General features: G+C 49.7%; 1 long non-coding RNA gene across 1 annotated transcript in view; it reads right to left on the bottom strand.

Moving 5' to 3' along the window:
- LOC126999918 (uncharacterized) overlaps nt 1-17,344 on the bottom strand; it is a 192,868-nt gene extending 175,524 nt beyond the window's left edge. The window contains exon 1 of the long non-coding RNA XR_007753661.1: nt 15,574-17,344. This is a non-coding gene — a long non-coding RNA (uncharacterized LOC126999918). The remainder of the gene's footprint in view (nt 1-15,573) is intronic.
- Between the last annotated feature and the right edge of the window lie 271 nt (nt 17,345-17,615).

The following is a 17,615-nucleotide window of genomic DNA, read 5'->3' on the forward strand; positions in this document are numbered from 1 at the left end:
TGTCCACCTCAGCCGCAGGACCAGCCTCGCCTCACCTCGCCTCACCCCGGCTCACTTCGGCTCTCGGCTCGCCTCGGCTGGACACGGAAATTTCCCTCCTTCAACTAAACTCTCTCTCTCTTGCTTACTTGCTTGCTTTTGTCGGTCTGTGTGCCTGTGTATCCGTCTGTCTCTGTCTGTCTATGCCTGTCCCTCCGCCACCACCACACAAATATCTGCTAACCTCTCTCGTTTGCTGACTTGCTCTTCTCTGTCTGTCTGTCTGTCTATCTGTCTCTGTCTGCCTATGCCTGTGTCTCCGTCCCCAAACAGAAATATCTTACAAAACCATTTTCTTTATTGTTTGGACACGGAAAAGTCCCTCCTTGTACTAACCTCTCTGACTTGTTTACTTCCTTGCTCTTCTGTTTGTTTGCCTGTATATCTGTCTGTCTGTCTATGCCTGTCTCTCCACCTTCACCACCACCACCAACAAAAACAACGATAAAAACTAAGCAAACAAACTACAAAGAAAAAAGTACATCACAGGGCAGAAAAAAAACTAAACCTCATTCCATTTATCATTTTTTTTACCCTCCCTCCCTTGCCTTTCTGTCTGTCTGTCTGCTTGTATATGTCTACTTATGCCTGTCTCTCCGCCCCCAAAGACAAATATCTTACAAAACTATATTCGGTTTTGTTACAACTAATTTACCTTGCCTTTCTTTTTTTTGACATTTTACAATATCCAACGTTAACGTATGTGATCTCGAGTGCGACTTTGCTCGAGTGTACTGGCGAGGGTGAGGGTCGTAGTAGTGTGTGGGGGAAGGTGAAGGGAAGGAAAATACATTTGAATTAATCAATTGTAAAAGTGATATTGAAGTGACGCGGTTGGGCTGGTGAAGTCGTTATGAACAAGGCGTAGGTAGTGATAAGAGAGGAGCGAGGCAGCGGTGGTGATGACTCGAGACGGTGGTTGTCGTAACTTCAGAGATTCATTTTAGCGATATAGCGTGGTGGGTCTCGTGAAACCATGGAAACGAAGTGTATTGTATGATGTCATGTCTGGGGGATAGAGTGTGTCTGCCTGATGTCACGTGACCTCAAGGCTGAAGTGTATCCGTGTGATGAGTGACGCATTACAGGGAGGAGATGGTGTTGTGTGTGGCTTTTGTCGACGGAAGGAGACCTGCTCGCGTGGATGAGATGGAGAGGGAAAAGACAGAATGGAGGCGAGGGTGAGAGGGAGCACCTGTGCAAGGTGATGCAGACGAGTCACAATGTCACAGGTGAAGCGGGGTCACCTGAGCGCCTCCCTCTCCCTTTCCCTCCCACCAAGCCCTGGGCAACGGACTTACGTGTGCCGACAACTTATTTCTTAAACTTGGCCGTGGAAACAATCCATTACGGAGAGCAAATCTTTCTAAACTGTAGAGGTCGCTCAAAAGGAGGGTGGAAGCTAAAACTTTGTCGGGCCCGCGAGCCCCCGAGCAGCGCCAGGTGAGGGGGCGCCGGTGCCGGGGGAGGAGGTCAAGAAAAGCCCTTTTCATTAAATTGAAAGCCACTCTTTTGGTCTAACTTTGAACAAAGGTTTGGAGTAGAGGACAAGACCCGATGCTGAAAAGAACCTTTGTCCCTACTTGGGAAACATTTCACCCCGTGTGTCCCGCGTCCGTGGCCCCGGGTGGGGCGCCGCGCCACTGTTTTGTTTCCAGCCGCTGCAGCACAATGTTTTACGATGACCTGGATAACACAAGCACTGCCCGACACTAGATTTGATCCCCGAGGCTGTAAAATTCTTTCTGACTAATGGAGAAACAAAATTCACAGAGAATATGGACGTTGTTTATTGTGACGACGCTGGAGGCAGCAGCCGCTGTTTTCTACCTCAGGACTATTTTTTTTTTTTTTTTACAAAATCTCTTAAAAGGAAAATATGAAGAAAACAATATTTTGCCAACTCAAGAAATATCTTAGGAAACCTTCAGGAGGCAAAGTGAGGCGTCCCTCCGACCCCCCCCCCCCCTCTCCAAGCTCCGGAGGCCGGCGACAGTCGCAATAGTAAGATTTTGAAACATTATAATAATAGCAAACACCCTGAGCTCGTCCCTAAACTGTTAGCCAGACCCAAATAGGCGGCTAATGAAGAGAGGATGGCCGTGGCTGAGCGGGTGCCCGTCTGGCTCTCACGTGAGGCATATTAAATAAATGGCTCATCAGCGGCGAGGTCGATTTGAATGATTTATAGAACATTGTGTATTTTGATGGTGCGCCGACCCGCGACGTTTCAAAAAGTTTCGCCTCCAGTGAACCCTCTTCGTGTGGAGCCTCCTGGGCGGTCCTGGAGGCAGCACAAAGCCAGGCCGGGAAATGCTTCTTTGTGTGACGAAGCCCCAAGACGCCTGACGAGCATCCCTTCACACATGCCGCCGCCCAACGCCCTACACTGATGATCAAGTTTATCGAAGACTTCCCTTGTGCTTAATATCAGAAAAGCGATCCAGGTATTAAATCTTTCATCCGTGCCGGACGGGGACATCATAAAGCCAACATTATCACGCGCTGGCCGAATGTTATCGCCTTTAGCAACACGGTCAAGTAACCGCGATGTAAATCAACTTACCCGGAAATAGGTGCTTCGTGTTTACGCTTTGGTAAATAGCAACAGACCGAAGAATAACCCACACTTGCCTCCTCGCGATGAGGCCACGTCCGTGTACTGCGCCGACGCGTCTGGCAGATCAGGCAGCCCAAGGTGGAGCCATCCTGAGGTTCGTTGTTACACCCAAAACTCATGAACGACGCCGTCCGCTGCACGCCCCAGAACAGAAGAGAAACGTCCGGCCTGGAGCCACGGGACGAAACAATAGCAGTGCTGTGAATGTAATGGGTCGTGGGGGAGGGGAGGGGGACGCCAGTAGGGAGGGAAGCGCGCACATGAAGTATGGCCGCGGCCTTGAGTTATTGAGATGAGCACAGTGTAAGATTACCACGTCGTGGCTGCTTTGCATTTAATGTATGAGCTGATCCGCGGTAACGAAGTGGACGAAGACTGTACAAGACCCGGCGAGACGACGAGTGGGGGACGGGGCTCCTCGGCGGTCCTGGCGGAGGAAGAGAGGGAGGAAGGATTCGGCCGAGGACCCTTGCGATGATCTGAGCGACGGGCAGGACGCTGAGCCCCCTAAGATGACGAGAGACAGGCAAGCTTTGTCTACCCCGTGGGTGGGGCGAAGCGTCTGTCCCTCCCCTTCGTGTCCTGGCGAGGCTCTGCCAGAATTTTTGGCTGAACTGCGAACACTAATCATCAAAAAGTTAAGACGCCAAGTAAACATACGAAAATATACGAAAAAAAATATCATCGTTTTTCTCCCCCAAACTAGAAAAAATAACGAAAGGGAAGTTACAGCGGGGGGGATCAAAGACTCTCAAGCGAAAAATATTGCAGAAAGAACAAACTGGAAAGCGTTTTTTCAGTAGAATTTTCAGATAGTCGGAGGAAACATGAAAAAAATCCCTCATATATGAGAGCAGAGTCAAATAAAATAATCTCACTGCGGGGAAATGTGATAAAGCTGTAAGATATTATAGAGCATAGGGCAAAGCAGAGCGGCCGAAGAAAAATAAAAAATAGAAGACAAAAATGGCTGCCTGGACAGCGAATTCAAAAGGTCGCCATAAAACAGCGAGCACATATAACTTGAGAAAAGACTGCAGGAGGGGGATGTAAGGCCGGCGAGGACTGACTGTGACAGTGTCAACACCAAGTGACGGCGAGCTGCCTGCGCCGCCGTCCGCTGTTGGGGCCGGGAAAACATAGCTTTGTCTTATGGCGGCGGCGGCTGACACAGGACTCACTCCTTTTTCTGAACTATTAAAAGAATGTGTATAGAAGGGTAAAGACACGGATCCGGGGCGGCGGCGGCGGGGGCAGCGGCAGCAGGGAGGACACGACGGGGACACGCGGCCTTACACCGCCGCCCACTCCACACAAGTGTAACTACAGTAAAAAGAGGAAAAGAGAAAAAATATCACGCCGTAGAACCGAAATGGATGACTCCCTTGATAATGTTATTCAATACTCGGATTAACTCATTAGAATTATTATTAGATTCAACAGCCAAGTGCTTATTCCCGTAAATGACGTAATATCCCATCCATTGCACGTAATAAATTGCCGACCGTTGTTTATATTATCAGCTAAGTTGACGTAATCAAGTGCTTCGGCAAATTGTAAGGGATTGTGGACGATGCCGTAATTCAGTGGACGCTTCGGATTAGTCCAAATGTTTCCTGCCGCTGCACAGGCCGCGTGACGCCGTCCTCGCCCGTTGCTTTGAGTTACGCCCAGGCGGAGCCGCCGCGCCCCTCCGAATTAATTTCCATGTTCTGCGTAACTCTGGCGTAACGAGCCTCAGCCCCACAGGGGAGTCCGCACCATGCCGCCCCTCCCATCACTCTAGGCAGCACCACAGCAATCTTGGCCACACCTCTTCCCTCTCCCATCACTCTAGTCAACATCACAACTATCTTGGCCACACCTCCGCCCCCTCACATCACGCCGGGTCACACAACCGATATCTTGACCACAACTTTGTCCCCTCCAATCACTCTGGCCAGTTCTAAGGCTATCTTAGCCATACCGCCGCCCCCTCCCATCTCTTTTGCCAGCACCACGGCAGTCTTGGCCTTCCCCCCATAATCCTCACTATGGTCACCGTGTGCCTTGAAAACTTTCACGCCCATGTACAAAAAGAGCGTCATCAGGTGTATCAGCGGCGGCGGGTCAGCAGGGCCGGTGACGTCAGCGCCCCCGCGGGGGAGGCCTCGGCCGGCACCGACAACACATCTCATTATACACACGTAATTGCAAAAATCTATGACACCCGCGAAGGGTAAAAGGTTTTGCCATAAAAAGTACCGTTCATCATCCTAAAGCTGGCCCAATGATATAGTGACCCGCCAGCACACATCCAAACGCGCTCAAAAATTGAAATACAAAAATTCGCTTTAACTTACATCGAACAGAAGCCACCCAAGCGGAGCAGCCATGAGGACATAAATAATTTCACGACGCTGATCGCTGGACGAGGAGAGCCGCAAGCCGACGACCCCGACGCGACCTTCACTGCCACGCCGCCAGTCACAGATCCGCCGCCGCGACGAAACAGCGATGAGTAATATGGATCAACGGTAAACATAGTAGTTGTTCGGGCGGGACGAGGCTCGGGCTGGCTCTGCGGTCCCGCCATTGATTTAAGAGACAAGCGGGAATAATTATGAATGAGGGCGAGTGAATACGTAATCATTGCCACGTCTGCCATAACTTGGAATCATTATCAATCATCCTGCCAAGTGTCGCCGGCCAAGAGCTGTGAAGGGGGGAGGGGAGCGAGGGGGTGCCTGATGTGTGTAAGAACTTGACGCATGCAGCTGACGGGGGCGAGGGGGTCGGAGATGCCGGAGGGGTGTTGGGGGTGGTGTGTAAGGGATGAGGGGAGGGAACCAGTATACAGAAACACGGGTCAGAGAGAACATTATGCCTTTAGGTAATTAAAACCACAGTCATTAACGAAACAGAGGGAGAGAGAAAGAGAGAAAGAGAGAGAGGTATATGTATGTATAAAGGAAGGGTGTAATCACAGCTATGCACGTAGTCGAGAAGTGGCACTCAATAGGTGTATAATTTTGCCGTATTATCCCATACGTCAGGGTAATCTGCCCACCCAAATAGCGAACACAAATCATCGGCAGAAATGACTAGTTACATGGTGAAGTCGTCTCCCTTGTTAAGCACCCACATAAACCTCTCGCCCATCCATCTCTCGCAGTCCCGCCCATCCCCACAATCCCGGCCTCGACCCCTCGTCCACGCAGGCCTTCCTCTCCTCCTCCCCACCCCTCCGACGCCCCCGACCTCCTCTGTTGATGGATGCGGCACTGGGTTGTCCATTTGGTTGTCATGCGTCTTGTCCAGTTGCCGCCACGCCCCCTCTCTCTCCTCGACCACGACTCTTCCTCCGTTCCTTCATGGTTCCTCCTCTCTCCCATGCCTCCATCCCTCCCTCCCTCTCCTTCGTCTCCACTCCCTCTGCTTCCTTACGGCCAGTTCATCGTCTTCGCGAGGACTTGGGCCACATTTCCCTAAGTCAGGCCTCCATGCATCGAACTATATAAGTGAGGAACAGCCGCGAGGATAAACCACGCCGCTGCCTTCATCCCCGCGGCCTCTTGCTGTGCGCGATGGATTCTGGACCTCTTCCTCTTTTTGTGTATGTACCGATTGCATCTCTCGAGGGAGGAGGCGGCGGCGATGGCGGTTGAAGAAGAGTGACAGACGCCGGAGAGAGGGGGAGAAGAGAGACGGAGAGAGAAAGAGAGAAAAAAGGTACATTATCCTCCTTCTTCCATCTCCTCGGTCGTAACCTCCACGTTTCTATGTGAGGGAGAGAGTCTTTTAGTGACGGTCCGAGGTTCGTGCGCGGCGCCTTGGTGAACACACACACACACACACACACACACACCGTCACTGCGACTCACCGAAAACACCTGCCGTGGGCGTCTCTTACACGGAGCCGGGAAAAAATATTTGCTCTTCGTGGTTTAAGTGTGTGTGTGTGTGTGTGTGTGTGTGTGTGTGTGTGTGTGTGTGTGTGTGTGTGTGTGTGTGTGTGTGTGTGTGTGTGTGTGTGTGTGTGTGTGTGTGTGTGTAAAAGCTCCTTCCCCCGAAAAGATTGACGGCCGGAAAAAAAGAGAGACAGACAGATCCATCCTTTTGGCAGCACTTTTCCAAGAGCAACAATGGGAAGGTTTAACCCCTACTTTCCTCCTATACAAAGGATCACGATGGTGGAGAGGGAGATGTAGAGCAGGAGGACGAGGAGGAAGGGGAGAAGGAGGAGGAGGAGGAAGAAGAGGAGGAGGAGGTGGTGGAGGAGGAGGAGGCAGCATCGTCAGGAACCCATCTCTGACGTTCCCGCCATATTTATCGTTATGTGTACCATTATCACTCGTCTTTATCCTTTATGTGCATTCTTCCTGCCATTTACTTTCGTTTAGAGGATGATGGAGCGGGGTCCATTTCCATTGTAATTCCGAAATTATCTTTTGTAAACTCTTTATATCGCCATTAGGGGGTGTAACAGGTGTGAAGGCGGGGTTATCAAATGAATATGCCAAGATTAATGAAGCTCTTTTGTACAACTTTCGTCGCAGTGTTATTAGAACGCGACAAGTTTTATGGCCCGAGCCCAGAAGGCGCTCGGTAAATGATGCCTTAAAGCGTAAATAACTGGTATCATTCTCTCTCCTCCTTTGTGTCCCGGGGCGTCGCGCGTCTGTCCCTCCGTCTGGCGCGACCACCTCCACCTCCTCCTTGGGGGCGCCGGACGCACGCACGCACGCACTCACGCTGCCAGGGGAGGACGGAGTCGTAATGTTGCGGCGCCTCGTGTGAGCGTCAGGAGGGCGTGCATTAGACTCTTGTGTTCTGAGCAGAAAAATTGCCTCGAGGATACAAAAATGGTGTAAAAATGTTGTGAGGCATCTTCCCTCACGTCATGGTGGCCGCGTTTCCCTAACTACGAGTCGCGGGCGTCCCTCAGAAGCGCGGTAAAAAGTGAGCGTCGCAAGTGAACAACAGTCGTAAAGAAGACGGTAATCCTATTTGATCTGCGACGGTAAATCTTTTGTTTTTGTGACTCCGGAGACATTTTCCCCGGATTAAGTTTTACATTAGGAACACACACTCCCCGTAACATGACAAGGAATTATACAAAAAATATCAGCGAGACGACCAGGGAACAACATGGCAAGGTACAACACGCCTCCCGCCGGCATGAGGGACCTAGAGCGAGCTGAGCCGTAAGGTCGACACCCTGCAATCAGCGGAGGCAGCGAGCGGCCTTATAGATGCAGAGGGATAGCCCAATGTGTGCCGCGCGTGGGGTCTGCGTCGAGCGACCTGGGAAGGCCCGTTACCAATACAGCTACTAAAGTATCCCTCGTAATGCGAATCCAATATCTCCGCCAAAATTCCCCGCACCACCGAAATGGTCAGCTCCAAACCGCTTAGACTCCGTAGTTAACGACGTCGATTACTCGTTCGACTGTTTATGGTAGTCAGTGCAGCTGTTAACTCCGCAATCATCTGCGTCCTCCATCAGGCCAGATAACTCCCTAATGCCGCACTTGGAATTGGATCAGGGAGCCATATTTGAAGTGGGATTAGGGATCTGCCGCTATCCTACAAACACCGGACGCCACACAAAATCTGGTTAAGAAGATACAGAAGAAAGCTGATTTCATTGCACGGATAAAGCTAAATTTTCATCAATACACTCGTTTGGAGGCCAGCTGTGGCAAAGGAGGAGGAGGAGGAGGAGGAGGGGGAGAGGAAGGAGGAAGGAAGAAAGGAAAGAAGGACAAGAGGAAGTACATCTAACGACAAGTGGAGAAGAGAAAGAAGAGGGAAGCAGAATCTAACTTGGAAAGGAGTGTGGGAAATGAGGTAATGGGGAGGTACAACACATAACCAAAAAATAAATAAAAATAGAAATAAAAAAAGACGGAAGGAGGATATATAAAAAAAACCTCAATATTGAAAAGAGAAACAACAGCATCTCACTAAACGCGGCTTATAACCATAGATAAAAGCTAAATAAACAACCACACCCACCCACTCCCACACCCACACACACACACATACACCAAACCACCGACCCACCCAACCACCCTACCACACACACACACACAATGGAAGTAAACCGGACGAGATAAAAGAGTAGGAGTGGCGTTAATGTATGTAATAAGGCAAGACTGACTTCCGCGATACAGTGCGAGTAGAGGAACTTTATGGAAATTGGAGCAGCGTGTAGTTACTGCCTGTCTAGGGGGGGGAGGTGGCGAGGAGGGATGGGGGGCGAGGTGGGGAGGTGGGGAGGGGAAGGATGCGGAGGAAGGGGGGAACAGATGGAAGGAAGAGGAGGTATGTTGATAGAAAGAAAGGGAGGGACAGGCGGAGGGAAAGATGAACGTGGAGGAGAGAGAGAGAGAGAGAGAGAGAGAGAGAGAGAGAGAGAGAGAGAGAGAGAGAGAGAGAGAGAGAATACACAATATAATAAACCAGACAAAAAAAAATAGACAAAAACAATGAGACAAACAGGATCAATAACACATATAAAGCAAAAACAAACAAACAAACAAACGAACGAACGATATGAAAACCATAAACACACATTATGAGAGAGAGAGAGAGAGAGAGAGAGAGAGAGAGAGAGAGAGAGAGAGAGAGAGAGAGAGAGAGAGAGAGAGAGAGAGAGAGAGAGAGAGAGAGAGAGAGAAGGGAGGGAGGAAGGGAGAGAGAAGGGGAATGAGGGAGGGAAGGAAGGGAGGCACACCAGCAAACGCAGTAGTGAGGCTAATTTGATTCTTAACCACTGAGTTATTTTAGCACTACTAGCAAATCCCCTTTGATGGTCTCTTTCGGGTGCCTTGTGGCGTATTAGTGACGGCGGCAGACTTGTGTGGTGCGACTGTGTGTGTGTGTGGTAGGAGTACACACACACACACACACACACACACAAGGGGACTCCGGAGGCATTATGTGTTACAGCCGTGTGGGGTTCGTATGATGTTATAGGAAGATGCTGTGTCGTGCTTAGTAAGGGGGGGGAAGGGGACTCTGTGTGTGTTTGTGTGTGTTTGTGTGTGTGTGTGTCAGGATAATGTGGTCGGTGTGGGTGATGTGTAGATGAGGATGTTCATGTATGGAGTCTGTGGCGGCTGTCGTGTGTGTGTGTGTGTGTGTGTGTAGGGAGAGTGAAAGAGAGGGAGGAAAGGACGGCTGCTGTGTGTGTTAATCGTGTTGGTGTTTATGGTAGCAATAGTAGTACTGGTGGTGGTGGTGGTGTGTACTGTATGGGTGGCGCGTGAGTTGTCTGGTGGCCCATAGCGGCGGTGGTTCGCTCCAGCAGCCGCGTGATGGAACAGATTAGCGTGCGAGTGACAGCCACACTTACACACCCCGAGTAGTGCCTCCCCCTGTTACCATGTGATGCGCCGCTCTTACCGAATGCATGACGGCGCCGAAGTAATTCAGTCATGTATGGGTGGTTTGATCTACTTTTCGGGTATTGCAGTATCAGCTGATGGTATGATGCGCGGTCCAAACTACATTCATGGCACTTACTGGAGCACTATAATCATGAGTGTGTCTTTTGCTGTACTTTCCAAGGTGTTGAGGTATTAGGTGATGGACGTATGTATTGCGACTTTAATTCATGAGCTCTGATATTTGAGTTCCATGAAAGAGGAAGAGGAGGCTCGGAGGCTCGGCGCGCGCGTGTTGCTTGTGAGTGAAGAGGCTGAGGGGGAGGGGGGGGGGGTAAGGTCTGTTTGCCGTACTCTCCGGGGTGTCGAAGCACTGGTTGATGGACGCATTTATTTGGGTTTTATTTACGAGTGTTGTCTTGTTTGAGTTCCGTAAAAGAGGAGGTTTGCGGCGTGTGTGTGTGTGTGTGTGTGTGTTGCGGCAGGAGGAGGGAGCCGCGGGGAGGGAGGGAGGTCGATGGCGTCGGAGACTCGGCTGCGGGGCCAAACAAGGTTAACAGTTTACTGGCGACCACTTTCTTACCCGTAACTTCATAGCGCGCGGCTCCCCGGCAGCTGGGGGGCCCCGCTCCCGCCCGCTATATGACGCCTTACGTCTTCCCTTGCCAAAATTAACCCCGGAATAATATTCTTGCATTCCGTAATTATCTGTCTTCCCCCTCCTCTCCGTCTTCAATCTACAATCTATTCGTCAAAATTTTGGCCTACTTTTATCATTCTCTTCTTTTTAATTACAGGAGTTTCTTCTCCCTTATTAACTCCATATTTAGCCTTTTGTTTTGCTCGACATTGCTCGTAAAGTGTATTCTTTTCATACTCTGCTTCAAAAAATTTACACTATTTTTCTTGATCATCCGGCCTTCCCCTTCCCGTCCGCCATGCATCAAGCTTTCATTACTTAGTTAAAAATAGAGCGACTCCGCTAATGACGGGGCGCCAGTAAAATGTAACAGATAATGGCGCGTGTAACGTATCGGCCCCAAGATGCAGCAAAACCTGTCGACTGTAATCTTATTCAATAATCTGTTGTAATGCCGGGGCGCGGGCGGCGGGCAGGTGCGTTACAGGCGGGCCATTACGGCGCATTACAGCACGCGCCGCCCCGCACACGCTGATTAGTCCGCCGCGGGGGCAAGACTCTGTTTATATACGGGCGGCGGCGGAGGGGCGGCGGCGAGGGGCGCGGAGCTGGCCCGGATGTCAAACTTATACGACACCCGGAAATAACGGAACTTGGTAACCAATACTACCACCACCACCGCCATCCCCGCCCCCACTGCTCCTGCCGCTGCCGCCGCCGCCGCTACCTCTGCCGCTTGCTCCTTCAACACCACCACCACTACCATCCTTCACCCCTTACATAGCAATTCTAACAATACTACACAATAATAATGATAATAATAATAATAATAATAATAATAATAATAATAATAATAATAATAATAATAATAATAATAATAATAATAATAATAATAATAATAATAATAATAATAATAATAATAATAATAATAATAATAATAATAATAATGTTGCTGTTCTTATTCTTCTTGTCAGTTTTTTATCATAATTATAATCATTAATACAATTATAATTATTGTCTTGCTATCATATAAATCATCACGAAGAAGACATATCGTCGTGCGTCAGGTGTAGTGATGGGGGGAGGAGGGGAAGAGAGGGGGGGCGGCAATGGATGGGGCATGGGCTAGGGCAGGGTGGTGTGTGGGCTGGGAGTGGGTGAGGAATAGGGTGACTCGTAGTGGGGGTGGGGGGCATGGAAGGTCCACCCCCCCCCCACACTCCCGTAGAGGGGGGCACAAAGGTGGCGAGATGGATCCCTCAGATATCTCGTCGCCATTATTTACAACACAACATTAAAATTTATGGTCCCCTTCAGATAGACAAACCCGCTAGTGCTCTCTCTCTCTCTCTCTCTCTCTCTCTCTCTCTCTCTCTCTCTCTCTCCTCCTTTATGCCTCCCTCCCCCTTTCCTTCCCTCTGACGACCCCTCTGCTCCCCACCCTTCTTTCCCCTCCATGTTGGTCAAGTGCTACCTCCACTGGCCTCTCCACCTCATTATGTACTTCTTCCTACCACTCCTTCCCTCCCTCTTTATCCGCTTCCCCCACTCCCCACTCCTTCCTCCTCCATCCACCCATACCTGACTTCTGTTTTCATCCGCCTACCCACCTGATTTTTTTCTTTCACTTATTTATTTTCTTCCACACTTCCTTCATTCACCCCTTTCATCCATAACCTTCAACACTGTTCTTTTCTGCTTTTACTCGCCTCCCATTTCTTTTATTCTCATTTCTCCAACTTTCCTCCATATTCCACCCCATCTTTCACCCCTTTTATTCCTCTCCCCTCCCACTTCCTTTCCCTATATCCTCCCTTTTCTCCCCTTTCCTTCCCTTTCCTATACCTCTCTCTCCTCTTACACTCATTCCACTCCACTTAATTCCCCTAATCGCCTCTTCCTCATCCTCTTCCTCTTCTCTTCCTAACCCATCTTTCTTCCACTTCTTCTTTACTCTTCGTTCATCTTTTGCAACAAACTTTTCTCTTCCACTTCTTTTCTTTTCTCTCCATTTACTTTTCCTTCACTTGCGTCCCATACCTTTTCTACCTCAGGTTTCTCCTCTTCCTCCTATTCCTTGCTCCTCCCTCACCCTTCTCTCCTTCCTTACCTTCCCCTTGCTCTCATTCCTTCTCTATGTTCTTTCCCTTTCATTCCCCATCCACAAGCTATCGTACACTCCTACACCTGCCTCCGTCCTCCTTTCCCCATGCTGGCCTCCCCCTCCTCTCCCTCCCATCCTTTCCCTTAACCATTTCAGTGCTTTACCGTTGTCTCATCCTTTGCCTACTACCCCCGGCCCTTCCAGCCCCCGCCGCCTCCCTTCCCCTCCCTCCCTCCCGAACCCTCTCCACTGAGAAAACAATTACGCCGTGGCTCTACTATGAATAACCAATCTTAGGGAAAAATAAACATACAAACACGCATATGAAATGACACGCGTAGATTTTCTCAACAAACTATAACCTAACCCGATCTAGTTGTAAGAGGAAGGGGGGAGAAGTAGGAGAAAGGCATGGGGGGAGAGGGGGGGAGAGGGAGGAAGCAAAAAAAGGGGAGTATAGAAATATCTATAACCAAACTATATGCAGCAATAAGTTTTACAATATGTCAGCATGATGGCCCCTTACTTGCAGACGCGTCACAACAAATGATCGTCGTATCTCAGTAGGATCTCATAACATGCCAACATTAAAGTGATAAATAAAGTTCAACAGCTTAAATATGATCGACCAAGCCTCGGGTAATGTACCTCAATTTAGGCTGTATGATGCCTTCCTTGCTAGCGCCGAGGATAATGGTGCGATGCAGTGGCGGGTATTGTGCCGCGGTATGGTGCTAGCTATGGTGCGGGAGCTGCCTCGGCGCCTCACCAGCCTAACGTAACCTCGCCTCGCCGCGCCTCGCTTCCCCTCGCATCGCCGCTCGCCTCCCGTGGCCGCGCGAGGACGGTTAGGTGGTGTGCGCCGCCCTTGCCTCCCTCCCTCCCTCACCTCATCCCTCCTAACCCCCCTCCTGACCTCATGTGTGTGTGTGTGTGTGTGTGTGTGTGTGTGTGTGTGTCGAGGGCGGAGGAAGTGTGTGCCGCCCTTCCCTCTCGTCCCTTCCTTCACTTCACCCCTCCCAAGCCCCCACGACCTGCTCTTGTATCGGCAGGAGACGTGTGTGTGTGTGTGTGTGTGTGTGTGTGTGTGTGTGTGTGTGTGTGTGTGTGTGTGTGTGTGTCAGCCCTGATACGCTCGCTTGTTTGGGCTTGCTTGAGACGCGGGCATGTCATGGGTGATAAATGCAGACGCGTTGTCATATCGTCCCCACACATCTCATCGCGGCGTCACCTCACGGGGGTAATAACGGAAGGGCGGCGGAGGCTGCTTACCCGGCCCCGGCAGGAGGGAGGGTGAAGGAGGGGAAGAAAGAGGAGGAGGAGAAGGAGGAGGAGTGTGGAGGAGGAGGAGGATGGTGAAGGAGGAGGAGGAGGAGAAAGAAGAGGAGGAGGAAGGGTAAAGGAAGGAGGAGGAGGAGGGATTGCAGGAATGGGTTAAAGGAAGAAAGCAAGGAGAAAAGAGAGGTACGGAATGGGGAGGAGGAGGGATGCAGGAATGGGATAAAGGAAGAAGAAAGCAAGGAGAAAAGCGAGGTACGAAATGGAGATAGAGATGGAGAAGTAGAGGAAAAGAAGGAGAATGGGATAAAGGAGGCGAAGTAAAAAAAAAGAGAGGGGATTGAAGAAGGGAAAAGAAAAAACAAGGAAAAAGAAAGGTAAGGGAGAGAGGGAGAGAGGAGAAAGGGATTTAGAAGGAGGAGGAGGAAAAGGAAGGAGGAAGAATGTAGAGAAGAGAGGTATGGAATAAAAAAAAGAGATGGAGGAAAAAAGGAGGAAATAATGGGGAATGAGAAACAGAGATTGAAGGAAGGGAAAAGGGAGGATAGAATAAAGGAAGGGAAAGTAAAAGGGGATGAAGAGGCCGGAAGGAAGAGGAGGAGGAGGAGGAGGAGGAAAGAGAGATACGGAATGATAGAGGGAATGGAGGTAAGGAATGGGAAGGAGTAGAGAGGAAAAGGGAAAATGGTGTAAAGGAAAGGAAAGGAAGAAAAGGGATGAAAGGGGTAGAAGAAGAAACAAGGAAGAAAAGGAGAAAAAAAAGAGGGAGAGTGGAGGAAGGGATCTATGAGGAAGAGGAAAAGAGGAGGACTAAGAAGGGGAAGGAATGAAGAAGGGGAAAAAAAAGGTTAGGATGTAGGGAGAGAAAGAAGAGGTGAGGGTGAAGGAGGGGAGGGAGGACACAAGGAGAAAAGGAAGGAATAGGAGAAAGGGGTGAACGAGCGGAGGATGTTGAGGGGATGAGAATGGGGCAGGAGGAGGAAGGGGTGAAAGGAGAAGCAGGGAACAAGGGGGAAGGGGAGGGGAAGGAAGAGGGAAGGATGACAGAGGGGAAGGAGCCAAAAAGGAAGAAGGTAAGCGATAAAAGAATGGGATAAAAGAGAGCGACAGCAAAAGCAGCACCAACCGTTGCCGCAAAAACATGAAATAAAATTAAAAAAAGATAAATAAATAACATCAAGAAACACCAAAGCTTCTGCGACATCAACAACAACTACAAAAACAACAATAATACTACTAATGATGATGACAATAATAATAATAATAATAATAATAATAATAATAATAATAATAATAATAATAATAGAATGATAATAATAATGATAATAATAATAATGATAATAATAATAATGATTGTAATAATAATGATAATAACAGTAATAATAATGATAGTAACAACAACAACATCAGAAACAACAAAACGAAACAAAATCATCACAACACCAACACAACACAACAAAAGAACAAAAACAAAAACCACCAAAACTTAATCAGCAGTACAACCCGACACACAACCAACCTTTACTTAGCGAACCAAGGAAACACTCGGGGAAGCGGCGCACGGAGTCCTTCCTGCGCGCCCTACAGCCAGTCGCGGCCCGCCCTTCGCACAACCTAGCCTGCCGTGGCCCTCCGTGACAGGTGGCTCGGGCGGTGGTGGCGGCCTGGCGGGGGTTAGCGAGGGCGAGGCCGCGTCAGTGTCTCCGCCGTGGGAGGTGGTGGGAGGAGCCAGTGCTCGGGTCGATGGGCGAGGAGGTATAGGGAGCCGGGCTGAGCAGTATCGGCTACCGGGCACACTCCGACGGGGCGGTGCTCGAGTATGGCAGAGGGGCGGCGAGGCGGAGCGGCAGAGGGCGAGGTAGCATCAGCGTGCGAGGTGCGTGGCGGTGGTAGTGGTGAGGTGTCGCTATGCATGTAAGTATGATGACGGAAGATGAGGTTGTTGATGATAGTTGTATGAACAGGAGGTTGGAGTGAGTGTAAGGTTAGGTCAGGATGTGCTGTATGCATGTGCTGGGGTGTGTACCATGTGTGCTATGTGTCTAGGGGAAGAATGAAGAAGGTTAAATATGGTGCCAGAAAGTAAGGGTGGTGAGGTGAAAGGCGGGACCAAGGTGAGGGTAAGATAAGGTAAGGTAAGGCAAAGACGCGGGAAAAGTGTGTGCTGTGGTGTATGGGATGTGTGATGCAGTAAGAGGGAAAAGGCGTTGATTATTCTGGTATGGTGTGTGCCTATCATGAAAGGTGGGGATGATAGTGTGTGGGTAACTGTATGTATTGAAATGGTGGTGTGTGTATGGTGAGTGTGCTGCAGCGATATGGCATACTATCATGATTGTTGTGGAAAAATATGGTATGCGGAATGTATGTTTATGTATGTATGGTGGCTAAAGAGAATCAGCACTAGAGAGATTAGGTGAATGGTGAGCTGTAGAATGTCTGTGAACTGCGGAGAATGCTCGAAAGTCATGGTGGAGAGTTAGAGAGTATGGTGTGTGGAGAGGTGGTCAGCAGGCGGGGAAGGTACAGCAATTATGACAAGAAAAAAGAGAGTTGGAGCGAGGTGACACGGGGCACCGGGAAGACGAACACTAAATAACCAAGAAATGAAAACTGCGTTGAATTGATGGTAAGTTGACAATAAACACTGGAGGCAGAACAAAAATAAAGGACAGAAAACAAAACAACTTCATACTTCTGACATTATTGACTAGAGCAGACTTCTAAATGAAAGGTAACAAAAAAAATAGATGAAATAGGAGTCTTAAACGTTAAAGATAAAAAAAAATCCAGGAAATTGGAATCAGATAAGAGAAGGAAGGAGGGACGGCGGGAGGGAGTTAAGAAAGATAAGCCACACATATGACTAGCTGGTGGTTGATGGTTTGGTAATGAACAGAAAACCGGCGTTGACAGCGAGGGATATGCGGTGTGGAATGGATGGAGCAGTGGATGAAATAGTGGAGTGATGCGGTGGTACAGAGTGAGTGGCGTGATGAAAGAGCGTGGTGACGGAGGTGGTGTTAAGAGCTCGGGGTGGAGTGGTTAGTGGTGAGGGGTGAGTGGCAGGCAGTGTGGCGTGATGAAGCGGCGTGGTGACGGAGCGGCGGCATAACAGCGGCGGGATGGCCCATGTAGCGATGAGCTCAGAGTAATCGCGATGGAGTGACGTAACAACTGCATGTGGACGTGTGTAGTGGGGACGACAAACGGCGGCGTGTTCCCGGGACTGGCCGTGAGCGAGGCGGGGCGTGAGGGGACGACAGGAGCGACAGGACACGAGGGGCGTTGTAAGTCTGGGCAGTGCAAAGGCGTGCGGTGCGGTGACGTGGTTTACTGGCTAACAACTAAGGAAAAAATACGAGCACACACACACACACACACACACACACACACACACACACGACAACGTTTCACAGCGCTTTTAGAGAGGACGATGTATAACGCACGTAAATACAAGGAGGAAAAAAGAGCACCAGGTGACACTCGCAGTTGACAGCCACCAGAGAATTATGGGGAAGACAAATAAGAGATAAATATATAAGCCAAATAAAATAAATA

This window comes from Eriocheir sinensis, chromosome 17, assembly GCF_024679095.1.
Source record: "Eriocheir sinensis breed Jianghai 21 chromosome 17, ASM2467909v1, whole genome shotgun sequence".
Classification (NCBI taxonomy): domain Eukaryota; kingdom Metazoa; phylum Arthropoda; class Malacostraca; order Decapoda; family Varunidae; genus Eriocheir; species Eriocheir sinensis.